Source organism: Dasypus novemcinctus, chromosome 17 (assembly GCF_030445035.2).
Source record: "Dasypus novemcinctus isolate mDasNov1 chromosome 17, mDasNov1.1.hap2, whole genome shotgun sequence".
Lineage (NCBI taxonomy): Eukaryota > Metazoa > Chordata > Mammalia > Cingulata > Dasypodidae > Dasypus > Dasypus novemcinctus.
The window spans coordinates 22,714,162-22,720,845 of NC_080689.1; the positions used below are offsets into that span (position 1 = coordinate 22,714,162).

Here is a 6,684-nt window from a genome sequence, read left to right on the forward strand (position 1 = left end):
AATAAATCTTATTTACTGTGTAAAGTATTTATGGAATTGTATGATTGGAGTGTAAGAAACTAACTTTGCAGCTCAAAATCCATTTTGCATATATATGAAAGATATATTAAATATAAATGCAATTTAGAATTGTAATTTGTTCAGAAGTATAAATTACATAAAAGTGTTTTCCAAATTTCAAAGCATATTGTGGGGGTTTACTCTATAATCCAAACATAGTGTGAGGGCATTATTCTATGATCACACTACTGGTTGCTTTTTAATTTCTAAACTTGTTATATGGTCTTTTATATGACGTTTTTTTTTGTAAATGATCTTAAAAACTTGAAAGAATATTTTGTATCTAGTTGATGAGTGCAGTCATCTATTGCAAATTAATCCAGGATCTCTGCTTTTCTTTTGGTCTTTTTATCTATCATATGCTGATACCACACTACTTAATTAATGTATTAAAGGTATAAGTTATAATATCTTTTGAACAACTCTTCCTTCCTTTTTCTTGTTCTTCAGAATTATCTCGATAATTTTAGGCACTTTGCACCTCAAATATAAATTTAATAATTAGCTTGTTAAGTACTCCACATTATTCTCACACCTATCATGTACGCAGAGACAAAACACATGCACAAACACACACATAAGCAGATTGTATTATGCTCAAAGTTTTTTTGAGCCTATAGAGTTATTTGAAGAAAATTGAATCACCATATTGCTTTACACACTGGCTACACAATTTTACATTCCTACCAACAATGCACAGAGTTCCAATTTCTCCATATCTTCTCCAACACTTATTCTCTGTTCAGTTGTTTTTTTAAAAATTATATCCATCCTTGTATGTGTGAAGTGATATCTCATCATGGTTTTAATTTGCATTTCCCTAATGGCTAATTCATAAGTTTATTGATCATTTGTATATCTTCTCTAGGAAAATGTCTATCCAAGTCTTTTGCACATTTTTTTAAAATGAGTTGTCTTTTTGTCATTATGTTGTAAAAGTTCTTTATATATTCTGGATATTAAGCCCTTTTCTGATATATGGCATGCAGTTATTTTCTTCCATTCTGTAGGATGTCTTTTCACTTTCTTGATAATATCCTTTGATGCACAAAAGTTTTTAAGTTTGGGGAAAGCAATTTATCTATGGTTTCTTTTTTGGTTGTGCTATTGGTGTCAAATCTAAGAATCTATTGCAAAATCCCAGGTACTGAAGATATAGCCCCATGTTATCATCTAATATTTTGTGTGGTTTTTGCTCCTATATTTAGGTTCTTGTTCAATTTTGAGTTAATTTTGTATATGGTGTGAGGTAGGGGTCTACTTCAGTCATTTACATGTGAACATCCATTTTTCCCAGCACTATTTGTTGAAGAGATTATTCTTTCCCCGTTGCAGTTGCATGCATTTGGCACCCTTGTCAAAAATCAGTTGGTTGTATATGCATAATTTATTTCTGTGTTTTCAGTCCTATTCATTGGCCTTTTTATCTATCTTTAATCCAGTATCACACTCATTTGAATACTGTAGGTTTGTATACATTTTGATACTATGAAGTGGGAGACTTCCAACATTTTGCAGAGTGACACATTGATAGTGGAGTCAATAGTATGAATGATAATTCTCATCCTTCTGTTTTTTACTTTCATTGAGCAAAACAGATAACTCTATTAGTACATCCTTTGCTGGTATACTATAACATTGGACTATAAAGGGACGGGTTAGAATTACATTTTGCATCCACTTGAGTAGTTTCTTTCTTCTTCACAAAATCAAAAATGATAAAGTTTCCAGCTGATGAGTCTTTGACACTAAATTTTCTATATTGGCTATGGAATATATTACTTAGTGAGGAGCATGTGACCTTCACTTTGATTATTTGTCTGCTTTCTCCTCTGTAATTACCAAGACATCCCCAGCTCTTTCAGTCTTCTTTCAGGTCTCCATGCTGATTCGTCTGGAGAAAATTGTGACTGTCACTAAGAAATTCACTGTTGAAATATACTTGAGGGATACACTGATCATGAAGGTTTTGTCAGAGCTTGAAGGCCATCAGCACTATGTAGACCACCTGAATGGGGACTCATGGCAATAGCAGGACCCCTTTTTGTTACTCTGGGCCAGCTGTTTCCTGGCCTTTTCTTTTCCTTTATTTTATATACATCTCTTTTAAAAAAGCATGTAATTGGACTTTTCAAGTGCAGTATTTGCATTTTTATCATGAGCATTTCGTCAAATGTAGGCAAATGGTATCTGATGTTTGTCCTTTCTCTTTGTCCTGTCTGTTCTTGGTGTCATTCTTTTCTTGGCTCCTTCTGATTGTGTGTTTTTTCTCTCATTCTTTTTTTTCCCTCACACTATTTAAAAATAATATACCGAGTCCCTATTCTTTTAATGGTTTCCTTATCAATTGCAACAATCAAGTTACCTTAACCATGTTCACAGTTAATCAGTATTTTTATTCACCATCTGAAAAATATAAGGCCATTTGAATACTTCCCTCAATTCATCACCCCCTTTGAATTATGTATGCTTTTTTTCTGTATTATATGTGAATTTTTAAGCTTTAAATCACTATATTTATTATTGTTTCATAAACTGGATATTCATTTTGTTTCACAGCTTCTCAGCCTTTACACTGAAGAACATTTTGCTGACTTCATATATCCTGCCATAACCTACTGAATGTACTGGGGGAGAGTGTGAACTACAGGGTAAACTATTATCTATGTGGTGTAGCACTGCTCCAAAATGTGTTCACTGAGTGTGATGAGTGTGCCACAATGATGGAGGAGGTTGTTGGTGTGGGAGGAATGGGGTGGATGGGTGGGGGGTATACAGGAACCTCTTATATTTTTTAATGTAACTTTTTTTTGTGATGTATGTATCTTCAAAAAAATACGATTTACAAAAATTATGGGGTGATGGGGTGGGTAGTGGGTTATATGGGAACCTCTTTTGCTTTTTATATTTTTCTTTTATTTTTTTTAATGTAACGTTCTTTTTGATCTGTTAACTTTAATTTAAAAAGTGTAAAAAGCAAACAAACAAAAAATAAAGTATATAGCATTTAAAATTTCATTTAATGAAAGTCTCCTGGATATCAGGGTTTTGTTGTTGTTGTTGTTGTTGTATGTTTAAAAATAACTTTGTTTTACCCATGTTCTGAAAACTTTTCTTCTTGGTTATAGAAAATTTTAGTTAACAGCTCTTATTTTCTCAGGAAATTGGTGATATTTTACTGTGTTATGGCTTCTTTTGTTATTGATGTGAAGGTTTTTAACTGACTAAATTTTATGCCTAAAACGGTAAACTCTGTGTGTGGTGTACTTTTCCTTTGGGTTGTTATTGTGATCTTCATTTGGTCTTTAATAGCCTATATTTCATGAAGAAATGAATAGGTATGGATTTCTTTTAATATACCTTGCTTAAATTTTTTTGAGATACTTAAATCTGAGGATTGCTATACTTTTTTCAATTCTGTGGATTTTTCTGCTGTTATCTATTTGCAAATTTCCTTTGAACAATTGATGTCTTCTGGGACTATATGTCACACCTTCTCAATCTCTCAATTTCTCTTTCATACATTCTACCTATTTATCTCTCAGTGGTAGTTGCTGAAAAATTTCTTCAGGTCTATCACCCAAGTCACTTACACTATACTATCTCTAGTGAATTTAATCACTTAAGATTATCCATGGGGTTTTCAATTTTTTAATCATATAGATATATGCTTCATTTATAGAAGATACACCCATCTTTAAAATCAAATTGGTTACTCGTTACAGTTTCCTAAATATATGTGCAAGTCTGTTTTAATGCTTTTATTGTCTATTATTGTTTATTATTGTGTGACGTTCTTGGAATTTTCTGTTGGTTTTGCTGGTTCCCTCTTTTTCCCCTTTTCTCATTTGTTTATAACTAAACTAAACATTTTCCTTAATATTTTATTTATGGAAAATCCTTGCTGTCTACTAGGACAAAGTTGGCTTCTTCCAGAGATTTGCATTGCTTCATTCGGGAGACAAAGGGCAAAACCATTGCTGTACACTACAGACTAGTTTCATCCCTTGAATGTTTTTGAGCATCAATGGTGGAGAACTCACTTGTGGTTCTGACTTATCTTGGACTTTCACATTTTGTTCTTCCTTCTGTTCTTTTAAAATATTATGCTTTTTTTACATATGATTTCCTCTGCTGTAGAATGTTTAGTTTTGTTCTCCCTCTTGTACTAATTTTTTGTCTTTGTACTCCCTGCTTCATGGATTAAGACACTCCTATTAGACTTTATAGTTTGGATGGGTGTTCTAGTTCCCTTTACACTCTAACTGTGAAAACCAAAACTCAAAATCATATTGTTTAGCAAAAGTTCTTGAGATTCAAACTTGGCACAAGACTCTGCTTACTGAACTTGCTTCCTACTTTCACTTAATATTTCAATGCGAGAAATGCTTTTCTTCAAGTTCATTAATACAATGAAAATATTATTTTTAAATTATCTTACATTTAGTTGAGATCAGTGGAACAATCCAGGTACTAGGTCCACTCTATTACCAAAACTGAATCCTGAGTTGACTAGGAGAAAGACATTCTATTATATCCATCTGACATTATCCTTAGTGACAAACACTGCAGCTTAATTTTACCTTGTGGATGGAAAAATTCCAATTCTTTTCTTCATTTTTCTTGTTTTCTATTAAGCATACTAAAAACTCAAGAACAAATAAAAATGTGAAAAAGAATAAAACACATGATGATGATGATGATGATGATGGCAAAAGTAGCAAGTCAGGAACCACATCAAGTATTTGCATTGTAATAACTTTCAGTAAAATGATACATTTTTTTTAAGTTAAAAATTCCTTAATTTGTTATTCCTGGTACTACTACCAGAATTTACAGGGCAATATACCTGATGAAATGAAGAGAAAAAGACACAGCTACAACAGATAAAAGATCTCAGATGGGAATGTACATCTAATTGACACTACATTGCATTCATCAATAGCTGCACTTTTTGCAAACTGTGGCTATGACAGTCCTGAACAAGAAAGTTTCCTGTTTAAGCTGCAGTAACTTTTTTGACTATAGATCATCATTCCTTCTTTGACAGATTTTTACATTTCCTCTAATGCAGGGGTCCTTAAATTTTTGTTCCACAACCCCTTTCCAGACAAGTAAAAACCATGGAACCCTAAGTCCACACTATACTGGGTGTTATTTAATAACCCACACTAACATGTCCCCAAAAGAATAGTGTTTTTTTTTGAATTTCAATTCAAACTCAAGGCACCTTATTAGGGGGTCTAAATGCATTAGAAGCCCTGCTAATATATTTAGGATAACTGTTTCAAAGTAACCTGCAGCTTTCTTGACAACACTTTCTCTCCTGCTAAGAACTGTAGCAATTTTCTGTTGTGATTTTAGAACCTTCTGCTACCTTATCCACCACTTCCACCATCACCTTCAAATACATTATAACCACCATCACCTCCTGCATAACTGCCTCTGTTGCACAGCCTCCATACTATAGCCTTCTCTTCCACCAAAGTTTCTACCATGGCCAAAGAACCCTCCATAGCCCTTAAAATTGCCAGATCCACCTCCACGACCTCTTTATGATGCAACAGACTGCATCTCTTGTTTAGAAAAGGCCTTTTCCACTTCACAGTTATGCCCATTAACAGTGTGGTATTTCTGAACAACAATTTTTATCAACTCTATCATGGTCCTCAAAAGTCACAAATGCAAGTCCTCTTTTTTTCCTGCTCCGCCTGTTTTCTGTAACTTCTATGGTTTCAGTCTTGCCATTCTTTTCAAAGTGGTCTCTCAAGTTATATCCTTCTGTATCTTCTTTAATACGACCAACAAAAATTTTCTTCACTGTTAGATGGGCACCAGACTTTACAGAATCCTCTCTAAAGCAGTTTTCTCTGGTTCCACTATACCCATCAACCTTGTGTAGTTGAGCACCCTTTGCTGAATCCATCTCTTCAACACAAGAGTAAGGTCACAAAACCAAAACCTCTGGAACTTGTTGTCCAGAGGTCTCTCATCACCACACAATCAGTGAATGTGTCCCATTTCTCAAAATGTTCTGTTAAACTACTGTCCACAGTTTCAAAGCTCAAACCACCAATAAACAGAGTTCTTAACTACTCTGGTTCCTTTGGATCATGGCCTTCCTCTGCCTGGTGGTGACAGTGATGGCCAGAGTTGGGCTGGAGGCAAACGAGCATGCATGAATCATGAGCATTCATTTGCTAGCATGAAAACCCAGATTTTACAGAAGCCATGACCTCAGGAAACAATTGTTGGTTGTATTAGTTTCTGGAATCCTTTCAAGGACATGTATGTATGTGTGTTTGTGTGTGTGTGCATGTAGACAGTTAATGGGGGAAGATTAGAGGTGAGTTATTAGGGTATTCAGGAAACCTAAAGTTATAAAACTAGGACTTCAGAATATTTAGGATTGGATAACTTTTCAAAATTCAGTTGTTTTTTTGGAGGGAGGAGGAAAGTGAAAGAGTTATTTACTTTTGTTTTTTTTGTTGTTGTTGTTCATTTGGCCATCTACCTAAGGAAAGTGCTGGGAGCTTTAGGGTCAACTTTGAAAAAATCCAGCTCCTTCTTCTAAACTGTAGTCTAGTTTCTGAGAGCTCTCTTACCTCCTGTGGAGAACCGTTT

General features: G+C 34.1%; 1 pseudogene; it reads right to left on the reverse strand.

Annotated features, from left to right (window-relative positions):
* Positions 1-5,438: 5,438 nt before the first annotated feature.
* On the reverse strand, positions 5,439-6,257 carry LOC131273935 (heterogeneous nuclear ribonucleoprotein A3 pseudogene; annotated as a pseudogene).
* Between the last annotated feature and the right edge of the window lie 427 nt (positions 6,258-6,684).